This window comes from Heteronotia binoei, chromosome 6, assembly GCF_032191835.1.
Source record: "Heteronotia binoei isolate CCM8104 ecotype False Entrance Well chromosome 6, APGP_CSIRO_Hbin_v1, whole genome shotgun sequence".
Classification (NCBI taxonomy): domain Eukaryota; kingdom Metazoa; phylum Chordata; class Lepidosauria; order Squamata; family Gekkonidae; genus Heteronotia; species Heteronotia binoei.
In genome coordinates, this window is record NC_083228.1 from 6388204 (window position 1) to 6405212 (window position 17009).

Consider the following 17009-nt stretch of genomic DNA (forward strand, 5'->3'; position numbering starts at 1 on the left):
TCCATCAAAGTCAATATTGTCTACTCAGACTGGCAACAGCTCTCCAGGGTCTCAAGCTGAGGTTTTTCACACCTATTTGCCTTTTTAGTTGGAGATGCCGGGGATTGAACCTGGGACCTTCTGCTTACCAAGCAGATGCTCTACCACTAAGCCACTGTCCCTCCACTGTCCCTCTCTGTTCATAGTTAGCACCAGGGTAGCAGTCTGAACTCGAACCTGTGACAAGTTATTGCATTTCTATTCAAATTATAGTACTGGGATACAAATTCACATTGATGAACAACAATTAGAATATGCAAATTGGTCCTTTTCCCCTCCTTCTCCTTCTTCTTTTTTTTTAGGGCTCTTGTCTTCTTCTTCTTGGGGTCATCCCTAGAAGGTCACTACAGGTGAGGTTCAGGGTGGGCCCAAGGAGGCCTAACCTACCCTGTTACTGTTATCTTGGAGTCTCCATTTAATAGGCTTACTGTCAAGAGTGCCTCTTCCCCACAAACTGGGGCTGGGAGACCTGGACTTGCTTGTATCCTGTAGTAACTTTCAGGGTCCTGCTTTGCTTCTGTCTCTTTGTTCTCACACACCGCATTATTGTGTTTGCAACTCATCATGGTTCCACCCTGGAGCTAGACACTACAAGCCACCCAAGGTCACGCTATCTAGTTCACAGAGACCTGAACAGCTTGTTCCAAGAGAATTGGAGGGTAGGGATGACACATAGTGGGGGGAAGGTGATTGGTGGGCTTTGGTGCTCTTACATTTGAACTATGTAATGGATGGACCCCAGGGATATTTAGGTGGGCACAGCCCTTTGGCTTTAGTTTTAGGAAGACCCTGACTGCCATGTCTTGCTTATCAATAAATGCTTTAATGAAACTAAGGTGTGTTGATTGGTGAAGAATTTGCAGTATTTGACACTTACTAGTCTCCTGGTTGGGGTGGGACATCCCTTGATGTCAGATTTTGTTAGCCACTGGCACTAAGTGAAGGGAGGGGATAATTTTAGAAAGGCAACATTGACTGAGTCTCTTTGTCACTTCTGGAAAAACCTGGGAGTGACTTATGAAAGTAGGGTTGCCAAGTCCCCTGACAAACAATGGTTGCCAAGTCCCTCTGCTGGGGACATTGCGCCAGGGATGCTCTAGGACTCAGAATAAAACTCTGGTACCATAGAGGTGTACTGTGATTCCTAGAGCGTCACACAGGAAAGGCTCTAGGATTCGTAGTAAAACTCTATGATACCATAGAGTTTTTAGTATGAGTCCTAGAGCATCCCCAGCACGGCATCCCTGGCATGATGACATCACTTCCGGGTGACATCATCATGCTGGAGATGGTGCATGCCAATGGGGCTCTTTGGGGGCGGGGGATCCCCTGGTGGCAATGCTCCCTCCCAGCAGGTTGGGGACCTCCAGGGCAAAGGTCCCCCGCCCCCTGTAGGAGCTTGGCAGCCCTATATGGAAGCTCTAAGAATTGCTAGAAACGATGGTTTTATATCCCTTATGAGATTTTCAGGGAAGTGACACAGGGACACAGCTGATGTCATGCATGCCAGATGTCCCTGCTCCTAATCCTCCTAGGTTTTGACCTTTTACTTGTGTTAGGTTAACAGAAGATAAAGCTAACCTGATCTCACCAGATCTCAGAAGCTAAACAGGGTTGGTCCTAGTTAGTATTTGGATGGGAGACCCCAAGGAAACCCAGGGTTGCTACACAGAGGTAGGCAATGGCAAACCACCTCTGAACTTCTCTTGCCTTGAAAACCCTACAGGGCCACCATGAGTCAGCTGCAACTTAACGGCACTTTATACACACATACAACACAGAAAGACAATATACATATTGATAAAATTAAATTTCAGTCTATTTTTTATGTTGTCTGCAACAAAAGATCATACCCAGGGTGGGTGCTCAAAAAGGACTCCAGCAGTGCCCAGAACTCCCTCTTACTTGTTATCATATCTTTCTTTGTCTCAGTTCTTCTGCTTGAGTTTGAATTTCATCCTGAGAGGATACCCATGGTCCACATGAGCAACCAAAGTCTCCCTGGAACTTGAGGCGAGGTCATAGTAGCCCTGGGAACCTTTTCATTCCTGAGCCACTCACCATGAGAGGTTACTCCACCAGAGGTTCCTAGTTCTCCCCCTGGTGGCTGCTGACACTCTAGTGTCCTTCAAGAGCTAATTAATGCCATTTTAAGGAGTATAATGCAAGCATAAATGAGTATCAGTGGGCTAACGTACATATTGTCCTTCCCTCCTTGATGTTCTTCATAATATGGCTTTTTTTTTAAACATTACGTCGCTCAATTAGTTCATAATTGCAGTCTTCACCGTATGAATTATGCATTACAGGATGCAAATTCCATTTTTTTCCCCTCCCTGGCTCTGGACAAATTGCAGACAGTTGCAGGACCCAGAGTAATTGCAAGAGCAATCCCTTAGAGACCTGGGGAGAAAATGAGCGTTATCTGGTTTCCAGACACTGGAGGGTCTTCTGATTATGCCCCATCCTCAGGCCTCCCCATCAGGTTACCAAGAGGCATGTGAGTTTGTTACGACACTAAATTGGAGACAGATTTTATATTGCCTTTGAGTCCCCATCCCTGGAAAGACAACTTGCTAGCTGACTCCAGTGGGTGACGCAGCCCCTGCTAATGAATCTTCATTGAGTCAAATCTTATCCTCGATATGGATGCCTGACTTGGAATTCTTTTGCTTAATGAAATGATGGCTTGAGAACACGACTGATAAACAGTGATAACAGTCAGTGTAATGCCGCGGCCTGAATTATTTAAAAGGTGGAATCGCTTTGGAACGGCATGGCTGACTCTTTGCCATCCATGAATAATAAGATGTCGATGACGAGCAGAGAGGAGGCAGCTGAAAAATCCAAAAACGTCAGACACCCAAATGTCATCCACAGTCATGAGGTCTGAAAATAGGGGTCCCCAACATGGTGTGTGTGATCGTGCCTGTTTAATCTGGAGGGGAGGCATGGCTGGGGCAGGCCATATCTCTCAGTTTGGTGTAGTGGTTAAGTGTGCGGACTCTTATCTGGGAGAACCGGGTTTGATTCCCCACTCCTCCACTTGCACCTGCTGAGATGGCCTTGGGTCAGCCATAGCTCTGGCAGAGGTTGTCCTTGAAAGGGCAGCTGCTGTGAGAGTCCTCTCAGCCCCACCCACCTCACAGGGTGTCTGTTGTGGGGGAGGAAGGTAAAGGAGATTGTGAGCCGCTCTGAGACTCTTCCGAGTGGAGGGCGGGATAGAAATCCAATATCATCATCTTCTTCTTCTTCTTCTTCTTCTTCTTCTTCTTCTTCTTCTTCTTCTTCTTCTTCTTCTTCTTCTTCTAGTGATTGCACCCATTACCTGCCTCAGCATGGGAACCCCAGACTGCCTGGGTGGTCTCCCATCCAAATACTAATCATGAGATGCCACTACCAGCAAGGCCTCGCCCTTCATGACCACTAACTTCACATCTGAGAATGGATCCACAAACAGCAGGGCTTCTAACGTCCACAAACAGCAGGGTAGTCTAGCTACAATAATAATAATAATAATAATAATAATAATAATAATAATAATAATAATAATAATAATAATAATAATAATACTTTTAAATTTATATCCCGCCTTCCCCGCCGAAGCAGGCTCAATGAAGCCATCTCCTAAATTACTGATTTGTTTCAGGTTGTAAAGAGATGTACAGAGGTTGTCCACTGTTATTGTAGAGCTGCAATAACAGGAAGTCACTCAAATAACTGTGACTGAACCAGATCTTATGACTTCTTGATATTGGTGAGTCCAGATCAGACCCAGCATGAGTGGTTTTATCTGCAAATAATAATAAAAGTTAAGTGTTGTCTGCTTCTGTGTAGCAACTCTGAGCTTCCTTGGTGGTCTCTCATCCAGGTACTAATCAGGGCTGACTGCTTAACTTCCAAGAGCTGATGAGCTTGGGTTCATCTGGGTTAAGCCTCAAAGTGGTTTATAACATCTCCCAGGCAGAAGAAATCCTCCATATCACTAGGAAAAGCTCTGCTAGACAGCCTTGCATGAATGGAATTGTGAATCGGCCACCATCGCCCCCGCATTGAATGTACAAAGTTGTGTTTTAACTTGTGCTGGGTCACGCTCAAGCTTTTTTTTTTTAACTTGCCCTCAAGGGATGTACCAACCCGTCCGTCCCCCCCGCTTATCTGTAAACCTGGGGGCAAAACAGGATCAGCACATGTGTACATGTCAGTAGGCCCTACTGGTTCATCTCAGAATTCCCTAGGCTCTTGTGGAAGATCCACATGAGTCTAGAACTTCATTGCGTGTAGGCTTCCCAACCCCCCCCCCCCGCTTCGGCGGGAGACTTCTGGGTTCGTAGCTTCATCCCCCTGTCTCCAGAAATCAGGAAGCGGGGGGGTGGGGGGGGGAGAACATACCTGAAGGGTTCATGTTGGTGTAGGGCTCCTGAGTCCTGAGCAGTTTGTAAAATTTCTGCCCCTTTAAGGCTGGGCAGGAAGGAGAAAACAGGAAGGGCTTCGGAGAACGGCCCCTCCCTTTCTTTGCTTTCATTTTCACAGCAGGCAGAGGGAAGAAGACCAAGTGCGGTAAGTGTTTGTTTGTGTGTGTGAGAGAGGGAGGGGGCAGGGAGGGGAGATTCCCTGGTATGGAGGCCCTCCCCCTTCCTTTAGAAAGCGTGTGGGGGGGGGGGGAGGGAAATGTCTACTAGGCACTCTATTATTCCCTATGGAGAACAATTCCCATAGGGAATAATAGGGAATTGATCTGTGGGTATTGGGGGCTCTGGGGGGGGGCTATTTTTTGAGGTAGAGGCACCAAATTTTTAGTATAACATCTAGTGCCTCTCCCCAAAATACCCCCCAAGTTTCAAAACGATTGGACCAGAGGGTCCAATTCTATGAGCCCCAAAAGATGGTGCCCCTATCCTTAATTATTTCCTATGGAAGAAAGGCATTTAAAAAGATGAGCTGTCCCTTTAAATGTGATGGCCAGAACTCCCTTGGAGTTCAATTATGCTTGTCACATCCTTGTTCCTGGCTCCACCCCCAAGGTCTCCTGGCTCCACCCCCAAAGTCTCCTGGCTCCGCCCCCAAAGTCCCCAGATTTTTCTTTAATTGGACTTGGCAACCCTAATTGTGTGACAGCCATTATGTGCCTGCCGACAGACCATCCAGACCTCATCAGAACTTTGTTTTTTAAATTAAAAAATGATGTGCAGGATCTTGCATGTTTTGAAGCAGCCTAAGGTTGTTAAAGGGGCGCTGACAACACCCAGTCCGAGCCAGGAGCAGAACAGAAGCCTTGCTGGGGGGTTACACTTGACTGATGTGCCACAATCGCCTATCCCCAGTTGTGCAGGCTTGCCTTACCATGTGAGAGGAGACCCATGCCTACCGTAGGGACCGTCTCTCCCCGTATGAGCCCCAGGGAGCACTGAGGTCACCAGGGAAGAACCTGCTGACTATCCCCGGGCCAAAAGAGGTAAAACTCCAGAGTACCCGTACTCGGGCTTTCTCTGCTATGGCTCCACAGCTGTGGAATCAGCTCCCCGAAGAAATGCGGGCCCTGCGGAACTTTGAACAGTTCCGCAGGGCCTGCAAGACCACCTTGTTCCGAATGGCCTTCACCGGCTGAAACTGCTGAACTGCTAAGCAAACTTCCCAGCGATCGTAGCACTCAATACACGAATGTCCTTTTGTAGAATTTTAATAGATTTTAATCAATTGTAGTTAAAATGTTATTTATTGTACAATGTATGCATTAAGTTCTTGTTGTTAGCCGCCCTGAGCCGCTTTGGCGGGGAGGGCGGGATACAAATAAAATGATGACGATGATGAATGCGAAGAAGAATTTGTACTCCCGGCAGGCTATTGGGACTTGCTATGCTTTGGTGGATCGCACATGCCCCGTGCAAAGGAACTGATGTGCTGCAACGTGTCAATGTGTGTATGCACGTTCTTTCTGCACCTGGTAAGGGTATAAGGACTTACCTCATCATAGGAAAGCCCAAATGGTTTCATATGTTCCTGGGCAACATTGTCTAGACATGTGCTGGCAGAAACCTCTCCGTTTTCCCAGACGCTGCCTCCAAAAGACTTCCATCATCAAACACATTTATTTCACACCAGCCATGTGATCTCTCTCTCTCTCTCTCTCTCAGAAGCCACCAACGAAACTGTGGCCCCCTTACATGCACATACACAATACAGTCACTCATGCATTTACAGCCAGAAACCCCCAAAGGTCGTTGCCATGACAACCCCGGGGTCCTTGATGACCCTGACAGTTCAATGATTTTGTTTTGTTTGAGAGTGAAGGAATAATAAGTCTTTTCCCATTTCCCTCCCCTCTCCTCCCCCTTCTTCCCCCCCCCCCACACAAGCAACCCCCCCTCCACACTACACACCGATATATGCTGTTCATTATCTGATTCGAGGATCGGCCCTGGAGACAGGGCAGCAGCCAGTTCTGAAAGACAAGCGCCTCTCGGCAGACAAAGGATGGGAGAGGAACTGAGCGTGCTCAGAATATCACTGCAACCGGCAGCCTCATTAATTCCTTCACTAGCCCGGTGAGTTTCAGCAAGTGCCAGGGGTACTCCAATGGTTTGTTGTGCCATGCAGTTATTCAGAGAAAGTACATTTCGTGGACCACTAACAAGAATACTTTTTTTTAATTAATGATGTGTACCTGAAACGTTGCTAAGGCATCAGCGGCAGCTACTTCTGCAGCAAGGCCTATCATTTTAATAATGTGATGAATAAGGCAATTAATGTACTTCAATCCATTTCCCACGTGCATCGTATTTAACTTTGAAACGCTCAAGAGATTTCAGAAAGGGGGAGGGGTGAACACCACATTGTTAAATGGTAACATCCCTCCTCTTTCAAGCACAGGCTGCCTGGGTTTGCAGCAGTAGAACTGAACTTTCTCACTCCTTGAACCTGGGCTACTTTTTCTGCTTAATAGAAAAGGCAGTCAGCTGATTAAAGACACCTTTTGTTGATCGATCTTCTGCCTTTTCACTGCTGAATTGATCAGGTTTTGATACTGTTATGTATGTTGACTCAAGTGAAGACTTTGGGTGTGCCTGCCAGGCTCATTGGAGCCATATGGGTTGAGCTTGGGGACTTGGGAACAAAGGGCTGCAGGATCCAAATCTCTGCAGCACTAGACCAATCACAGGCCCCCACCGGTTTGAATGGCCCAATGATGTACTAGCGCGGAAATCCAGAGATGTATATAAGTTGGACTGGTAGGCCCCATCCCTAGTCTTGTAATGTAGCCCTATCCTATATCATGTCTATTAAAGAGCTTCTTATCACTCAACTGGTTACTCCTTCATGCATTGAACCCACTATATTATAGTGGCGACGAAGGTGGGATCTGGATGAGCGAGGCCCAGGACCAACCGATAGGGAAATGGCTGAGAAGCTGAATGCATTTTTTGCCTCCATCTTCACTGTGGAAGATGAGAAGTGTTTGCCCACTTCAGAACCACTAATTTTGGAAGGGGTGTTGAAAGACCTGAGTCAGATTGAGGTGGCAAGAGAAGAGGTCCTACAACTGACTGACGAATTAAAAACTAATAAGTCACCAGGTCCGGATGGCATACATCCATGAGTTCTGAAAAAAGTAAAAGTTGAACTTGTGGCTCTCCTGACAAAAATCTGTAATCTTTCATTGAAATCTGCCTCTGTTCCTGAGGACTAGAAGGTAGCAAATGTCATCCCCATCTTTAAAAAGGGTTCCAGAGGAGATCCGGGAAATTACAGGCCAGTCAGTCTGACTTCAATACCGGGAAAGTTGGTAGAAACCATTATCAAGGACAGAATGAGCAGGCACATTGATGAACACGGGTTATTGAGGAAGACTCAGTATGGGTTCTGCAAGGGAAGATCTTGCCTCACTAACCTGTTACATTTCTTTGAGGGGGTGAACAAACATGTGGACAAAGGAGACCCGATAGATGTTGTTTACCTTGACTTCCAGAAAGCTTTTGATAAAGTTCCTCATCAAAGGCTCCTTAGAAAGCTCGAGAGTCATGGAGGAAAAGGACAGGTCCTCTTGTGGATCAAAAACTGGCTAATTAATAGGAAGCAGATAGTGAGTATAAATGGGCAGTCTTCGCAGTGGAAGATGGTAAGCAGTGGGGTGCTGCAGGGCTCAGTACTGGGTCCCATGCTCTTTAACTTGTTCATTAATGATCTGGAGTTGGGAGTAAGCAGTGAAGTGGCCAAGTTTGCAGATGACACTAAATTATTCAGGGTGGTGAGAACCAGAGAGGATTGTGAGGCACTCCAAAGGGATTTGTTGAGGCTGGGTGAGTGGGCATCAACGTGGCAGATGAGGTTCAATGTGGCCAAGTGCAAAGTAATGCACATTGGGGCCAAGAATCCCAGCTACAAATACAAGTTGATGGGGTGTGAATTGGTAGAGACTGACCAAGAGAGAGATCTTGGGGTCGTGGTAGATAACTCACTGAAAATGTCAAGACAGTGTGCGATTGCAATAAAAAAGGCCAACACCATACTGGGATTCTTAGGAAGGGAACTGAAAACAAATCAGGCAGTATCATAATGCCCCTGTATAAATCGATGGTACAATCTCATTTGGAGTACTGTGTGCAATTCTGGTCACCACACCTCAAAAATGATATTATAGCATTGGGAAAAGTGCAGAAAAGGGCAACTAGAATGATTAAAGGTTTGGAACACTTTCCCTATGGAGAAAGGTTAAAAAGCTTGGGGCTCTTTAGCTTGGAGAAACGTCGACTGTGGGGTGACATGATAGAGGTTTACAAAATTATGCTTGGGATGGAGAAAGTAGAGAAAGAAGTCCTTTTCTCCCTTTCTCACAACACAAGAACTCATGGGCATTCGATGAAATTGCTGAGCAGTCAGGTTAAAATGGATAAAAGGAACTCCTTCTTCACCCAAAGGGTGATTAACATGTGGCATTCACTGACACAGGAGGTGGTGGCTACAAGCATAGCCAGTTTCAAGAGAGGATTGGATAAAAATATGGAGCAGAGGTCCATCAGTGGCTGTTAGCCACAGTGTGTGTGTATGTGTGTGTGTGTGTACATGGCTACCAAGTCCAAATCTCAAAACAGCATTCCAGAGTTCGACATGGTGCAGCCCAAGGCCTGGGAAGCCTGGGTCAAAAGACTCAAGTACCGCAATGAATCAAGGATGATGAACCAGAAATCAAAAAGGGCTGAGCAGCTGTGGGATTGCAACTCTACAGCTTGTGGAGGGCCTAGTTGTGCCAGGAACGCTTGAAGCATCATCTTTTGATGAGATCATCAAGGTGCTGCCCGGTCATTTCATCTCGAAGCCTACCCGCCTCACCCGATGGCTACAGTTCCTCGACAGATTCCAGGAACCAAACGAGACGGCCTCAACCTTCCTGGCCCACCTGCACGACATGCGAAGGAAGGTGGACTATGGTGCATAACTTGAACACACCCTGATCGTGAAGTTCACTCATTGTCTCCAGGACTCGAAGGCATGTAGGAAAATTGCTATGGAAGAGGAGCCTACCCTGGTGAAGGCCCTACAGATAGCCACTGCCACCGAGGATGCAAGTAAGGAGAAGGCCCACCACCTGGATACCAGCGCTCACCAGCTGCGACTGGCCACAGAGTCAGAAGACTCCAACAGAGACACCCTAAAGCTGCACCAGGCAAGTCAACAAAAGCCACGGGCACGGGTGACAGAAACGACCATCCCAAAGACCTGCACCAACTGCAGGGAGCCGCCACGCCAACAAGATGGCTGCTGCCACGAGGTCGCACTTGTGGACAACATCCAGGCACTCTCCACGATGGGGACCCAGGTATACCAACTGCTCCTTCCATCCCCTGATAAGTACCACATGACTCTGTTAATTGATGGCAACCCCTGTAAAATGGAAGTAGACTGGGGGGCTGGCCAGACAGTCATTTCAGCCCGAACTTTTAGGGGGTTATGCCCAGGGGGAGAGGTGAAACTACAACTGTCCTCATTCATAGTCTGCGATTTCCAAAAGTGGGAGGTTGCAGTCCTGGGAGTGGGCCTGGTCCAGGTTACTTACGGGAGGTTCAAGGGCAAGTTTCCCCTAATTGTAGCGGAGGGGGACCTGAGTAGCCTTCTGGGGCGGGCCTGGTTTGAGGCCTTCGTAATATGAGTAACGGGTATCCATCACGCCCCCATTTAAAGAGATTTCCAAACCGTGTGCAAGGAATTTCCTGCTGTGTTCGATGGAACCCTGGGAACATACACAGGGGACCCCGTAGCACTACAGCTAAACCTGAACGTGCAGCCCATATGGCTGAAGGCCAGGCACGTGCCCCTAGCATTGAGACCCAAGACTGAAGAGGAGCTAGACCGCCTCGTGGCCCAAGGGGTCCTGGAACCGGTAGCGAACGTGAAGCAGGAAACCCCCATCGTAACCCCGATCAAAGTTAATGGCAGCATCCACATATGTGCTGATTTCAAATGCACAACAATAAGGCACTTCAGGGGCACGCCTACCCGGTTCCGGTGGTGAGCAACGTACTAGCGTCATTAGTGGGGGCCAAGATTTTTTGGAAACTGGACCTGGAACAGGTGTATCAACAGCTTCCTGTGGACGCCGCCACAGCAGAGGCACAAACGATAGTCATGCACCGGGGGGCCTTCAGGGTAAAGTGCTTGCAGTTCGGGGTCAGTGTGGCTCTCGGAATCTTTCAGAACCTGATGGACTCTCTTCTTAAAGGTATTCCCGGGATCCAGCCATTCTTCGACGATGTGCTGATAGCCACCGAAAAGGAGTTCGCCGGCCTCCTCTGGGCTGTGTTGCAGAGGTTCGCAGGGGCAGGGGCAGGGTTGAAGGTGAAATGGGAGAAATGTGTGTTGGGGGTGTCCTCCATTGATTTCCTGGGGTATATGGTGGACGTGAGCAGCATTCACCTGGCCCAGGATAAAATAAAGGTCATTTGTGAAGCGCCGGCGCCCACCAACAAGGCAGAACTATAATCCTTCTTGGGAATTCTCAACTTCTACCATGCCTTCCTCCCCCACAAGGCGGCGGTAGCAGAACCCTTATACAGATTGTTGGACAAACGGGCACCATGGGTTTGAGGTCGCAGGCAAGCTGCGGCTTTTCAGGCTGTAAAGGACCTTTTAAGTTCCAACAGCTTGCTGGCGCACTTCGACGAGAGGTTGCCCGTTGTTTTAGCGTGCGACACTTCACCCTACAGGGTGGGTGCTGTGCTGGCCACATACCACCGGATAGCCACGACGTTCTGGTAGCTTACTATTCGAGGACTCTACAGAAACTGAAACTATGTTCAAATAGACAAAGAGGGCCTGGCCATCATGATGGAGGTTAAAAAATTCCACAATTTCTTGTATGGCCAACCCTTCACCATATTGACGGACCACAAGCCTCTACTGGACCTGTTCACCCCAATCGCCAAACACCCCAAATGCTTTCACCGGGGGGGGGGGGGGTTGAGGTGGACCATCTTTCTTGCGGGGTACCAGTACGACCTTAAGTACCGCCCAGGGAAGGCGATAGGCCATGCCGACGCCCTGAGCTGCCTGCTGCTGCTCTCAATGGACCCAGATCCAGCACCAGCATTCCAGATCATGTCGCTAGAGTACCTCCCAGATCGCCCGGTGCATGCCAAGGACATTGCCTGCTGCTCCTCTAAGGACATCACATTTAAAGGGATGGCACGCCTTTTCAATGCCTTCCTTCCATAGGAAATAATGAAGGTTAGGGGCACCTTCTTTTGGGGCTCATAGAATTGGACCCCCTGGTCCAATCGTTTTGAAACTTGGGGGGTATTTTGAGGAGAGGCACTAGATGCTATGCAGAAAATTTGGTGCCTCTACCCCAAAAAACAGCCCCCCCGAGCCCCAGATACCCGCAGATCAATTCTCCATGATTTTCTATGGGAATAAATCTGCATAGGGAATAATAGAGTTCCCAGCAGACATTTCCCTCCCCTCCACCCGCTTTCTGACAACCCTGAAGCGAGGGGAGGGCCTCAAAACCGGGGGATCCCCTGTCCCCACCTGGGGATTGGCAACCCTATCTCCTGGTGGAAAGAAGTCATGTCGCCCTGGGGCCACCAGGAAGCCCTAGGAAGATGAATAGGAGAGACAGTCCTATAAGTATGAAGGTCCCAGATAGCTAAGGGGGAAATGTTGGGGGAAAGTGGAGGTGGTGGGGAAGAAGTGAGTAATATCCACATTAACCATTTCCTTCCTCTTTCATGTTGAGCAGCAGTCGGGGGGTCCATGGACTCTGCTTGCCATTAAACGTCTCCTCCTGCCTTTTCCTGCTTCAACATGCATCGATGATGAGTCATTTCCTGTCGACTGTTGGCTGTGCTGGCCTCTTGAAATCAATTATAACATCTTGAAAGGTTCTCTCAGAAACATCAGCTGCTCATCATGGCTAAAAAGGCTGCCGTGCGCACTTGGGAAATTACCAGGGAAACCACAATCAAGATTGTAGAATAAAACAGATTCGTATTATGCAAAGCATGAACAAATGTGTGTGGGGGGAGAAGACATTCAAAATACCCAATTTTGCAGCAAACAAAATTAGCATTCTGTGCTGGCCTTTCTCTGCTAATGATGCTTTGCGCAGTTCCATTCAAATGGGCTTATATGATATAAACTTGCTTCACTCGGGAAGTCCCCAAGATCTGCAAGGGTTATTCAGATCTTGGGGATATGCTGAATATCCCATCTAGATCTTAAAGCCAATAGGCTGTTCAACCAGAAAAAGACAGCAATATAATACCAAGGCTCTGTAGAGGCGCTCACTTCCAGTTGGGTTTCAAAAGTCCACTTACTGTTTCTCTGCGATGCTTTATAGCTTGGGTTGCCCACAGTGGGCTGAAAAATTCCTGGAGATGTGGAAATGGAGTTTGGGGGAGGGGAGGGACCTCAGGAAGGTACACTGCTGTAAAGTTTATCCTCTGAAGTAGGCATTTCCTCCAGGGGAACTGACATCTGTATTCTGGAGATCAGTTCTAATTCCAGCTCTCCAGTCACTTATTGGAGGGTAAAGCAGATAGAATACCACTGAAAAAACTATACTCCAGTCCGTATATATGATTTATCCTGTATACAGCTTTAAAAGGGTGATTAACATGTGGAATTCACTGCCACAGGAGGTGGTGGCGGCCACAAGTATAGCCACCTTCAAGAGGGGTTTAGATAAAAATATGGAGCAGAGGTCCATCAGTGGCTATTAGCCACAGTGTGTGTGTGTATATATAAATTTTTTTGCCACTGTGTGACACAGAGTGTTGGACTGGATGGGCGTTGGCCTGATCCAACATGGCTTCTCTTATGTTCTTATGTTCTTAAACCAGTGTATACAAATATCAACACCAATTTCCAATTTCTTCCCTCCAGAAAAATTTACCAATTATTAACAAACAACAATTCGTTCCAATACTTTCCAATAGAGGGATGTTCAGAAATCCTTCCTCCAATAGACCAAGTTCATGGTGCAGTCCACAACTTCTTGTGAAATCCTTTCCAACGGAGGGGCCAGGAAACCCTTGCAGCCTTCATCAGACGTCTCCTCTAGATTTCAAGACATTTCAAGACTGGTCTTCTTCAGTTAATCAAAATTGGAACCCGATTTCAACAATTTCTTACACAGACTCAAAGTTCAAAGCTAAAACAGAATCACTGGGTTCTCATTCATTGGAGAAGAAATTGGAGATTGGTGTTGATATTTGTATACACTGGTTCAAAGTTGTATATAGGATAAATCATATATAAGGACTGAAGTATATTCATTGTTTTTCAGTGGTATGGCTTTACACTGAAACCCCTTCTTCTATGGTACTTATTGGAAGGTGGCAACAAAGATATTTCATCCAAGGAACCTCTGGTCTTACGAGGCCCTTTCTTGTCCCTGTGGGGGACTTTGGAGGGGCATTCCTGGAAGGAGCAGGGACACCCCCAATGCTATAATGTCGCATGGAAGTGATATGATCACGTTGTGGACTATTGGCCTGCACACCTGAACTCCAAGTGGAGAATTTGCCACTGTTCAGGTACACTCACCCTCTTGCAAACAGCATTTAAAGGGACCCTTTAAATGCTATTTGCAAGAAGTTGCCTGAACTCCAGTGACGAATTTGTGACATGCAACTCCAGCGAGATGCGCCTGAACTCCAGCTGGTGGCTGCCCCTCTCCCCGCACCAGTGCTAGGAGGTGGTTGGCCTTTGTCTGCCTGTACAGAGTAATCCTGGACTTGCTCAGTGGTTTGTCTCAATCAGGGCTGACCTTTCTTTCAAGATGAGATGAGATTGGGTCAGCCTGGGCCTTCCAAAGTCAGAGTGCTGTTCTACTTGCCTTTAACGTGTCCCCTTTCTTTTCGTTATCCCAGCCATCTCCAAGGTTCAGCAGTGACTCTCCAGGCAAGTATTTTTAAGACAACACACAAGGCCAACAATACTCCAGTCAGATTTCTTTATAGACATAGATAGCACCTAAAATAGACCAGCTCATCAGAGCTTGAAAGCTAAGCAAGGTTAGCCATGGTTAGTATTTGGATGGGAGACCACCAAGGAGGACTGGCGCTGCTAGGCTAGAGAAAGAAATACTTTTCTCCCTTTCTCAGAAGAACTCCTGGACACTCAATGAAATTGCTGAGCAGTTGGGTTAGAATGGATAAAAGGAAATGCTTCTTCACCCAAAGAGTGATTAACACATTGAATTCACTGCCACGGGGGGCAGGGTGAGAAATACTTGGTATGGCTTTTTGCTGGCTTTGAGCTAGCACTTTTGGCAGGTTACGTAATGGCCCTGGAGGGGTATAAAGAGCTTGCCATCCCCAGGTGAGCCAGATCTGACACGAATCCTCATGCTACTGTTACTTGACTTTGAATAAAATTAACTCTGTCTAAATGAAGAGAAGCCTGCTTATATTAAAGATAGTCCCAGAGCATTGGAAAAATGGCAAGGACATTGTATGCATCTCCTGGGCCACCCATATTAGGGTCATTTATGAACTGATAAAAAGTGACTTGGATATCCCAGGCTACCTCAATCTTATCAGATCTCAGAGGCTAAGCAGAGGATTGTGTGTAATTGTTCTCTGTGGCCCTAGAAGGTAGGACCAGAACCTTAAATCCAAAGAGTTTCCGGCTCAACATTAGGAAGAACTTCCTGACCATTAGTGCGGTTCCTCAGTGGAAGAGGCTTCCTCGGGGGGTGGTGGGCTCTCCTTCCTTGGAGGTTTTTTTTTTTTTAGTAATTTTTTTATTAATTAATTAAAAAAAACACATTACAGCAAACATCAACTATAACACTAACAACCATAGAATCTACCTTACAAGCCATCCTGTTATGAATATGATATGCAGAGTATATATCTAGTATAAAGCAAAAGTCAAATACTTATCCGGTAATTTACACAACGTATTTTGTTCAGATTGTACATAAGCAAAAAAGTGAAACCATTTCTCTACAAACATGTTTTTATCCAGACCTTTATCAGATGCTTCAGAGTTTTGTATGGTAGTAGCCAACTTGTCCATTACTGCTAGGTCCCAAATTTTTAGAAACCATTTTCATTTAGAAGGTAAGACAGGAGCTTTCCAATGGTGAGCTGTTAATAATTTTGCGGCTAAAATAAGCATTGAAGCCAATTTATGCTTATGCTTAGGCATTTCCACATTTTTCCAAAGGTTAAGCAAAATGGAGTCAGGGGGTGAAGGGCACCTTGTGCTCAATTATACGTTCAATCGTGGGCAAAATTTTTCTCCAGAATTCTATCACAACAGGACATTCCCACCAACAATGAATAAATGAGCCCAGGAGGCCACACCCTCTCCAGCATTTGGCATCTTTTGATCTTTTGGCATAAAAACTCTGTAGTGGTGTCAGGTACCATCTGGAGAAAATTTTAAAGTTCTGTAGCCTCAAATTCAATACGGGAATATGAAATAAATAAGATGACCAGAGTTTAGACCAGCATTCTAAGGTAATTGTAGTCCCACAATCCTTATTCCAAGCCTTCACAACTGAGCTATCTGAAGGCATGTTTAAATTGCTTAGTTCTTTATAAATAACCGCTGTTTTTCCTTTCATTTTGGGCATCGGATCCATTATAACTTCTTCAAATGCTTTCAAAGGTCTATAAACAGAGGCTAGATGGCCACCTGACAGTGATGAAGATGCTGTGAATTTAGGGGGAGGTGTTTGTGAGTTGCCTGCATTGTGCAGGGGGTTGGACTAGATGACCCTGGAGGTGCCTTCCAACTCTATGGTTCTACGATTCTATGATTCCAGGGTTGGCCCTGGTTAGTACTTGGATGGGAAAGCATCAAGGAATTCCAAGGTGTCTATGCAGAGGCAGGTGTCTCTGAACGTCTCTGCCTTGAAAACCTTATTAAGTTGGCTGTGATTTAATGGCACATTCCACTGTCGATACCTGTTAACAAAACCTAGATATTTATCCATTAAACTAATGCAGGCATTACGCTTTCCTTCTTGTAAGCAAATTAAAACTAGTGCCTTACTGGAATTACAAAAGTTCTGAAAAGCTGGGTTGACGAACCTTTTTTTATTTCCTGGATTGCTAAGTATGCCAGCAACGGCTGTTTGCCCAGGCCTCCTGAAGGTGAATGTGAAGGAATGACTGTTATTCCTCTCAGCACTAGATGTTTATGCTACCTATTGGCACAGTTTGATGTCCAGACTCAAGCTTTCGCTGCCAAGAGGTTAAATTGCATCAGGAAGAACAACATAAAACAAGAGCATATCTGTGTTTTTCAATCTAACGCCCTGTCAAATGGAGCTGCACACATTTTGTCTGTTGCCGTTTTTTTGTAAAATTTTATGTATGCCATTCCCATTGGAGTATTATGAACGCATTGCATATTTTAGGTTATCTGGTTCACAACACTGGGGAAGCAGTTAGAATGCCGGGAACTGTTAGAGGACAATCCAGTGAGCAATATGGAGCTGTGAGTACAGACAAGTGAGG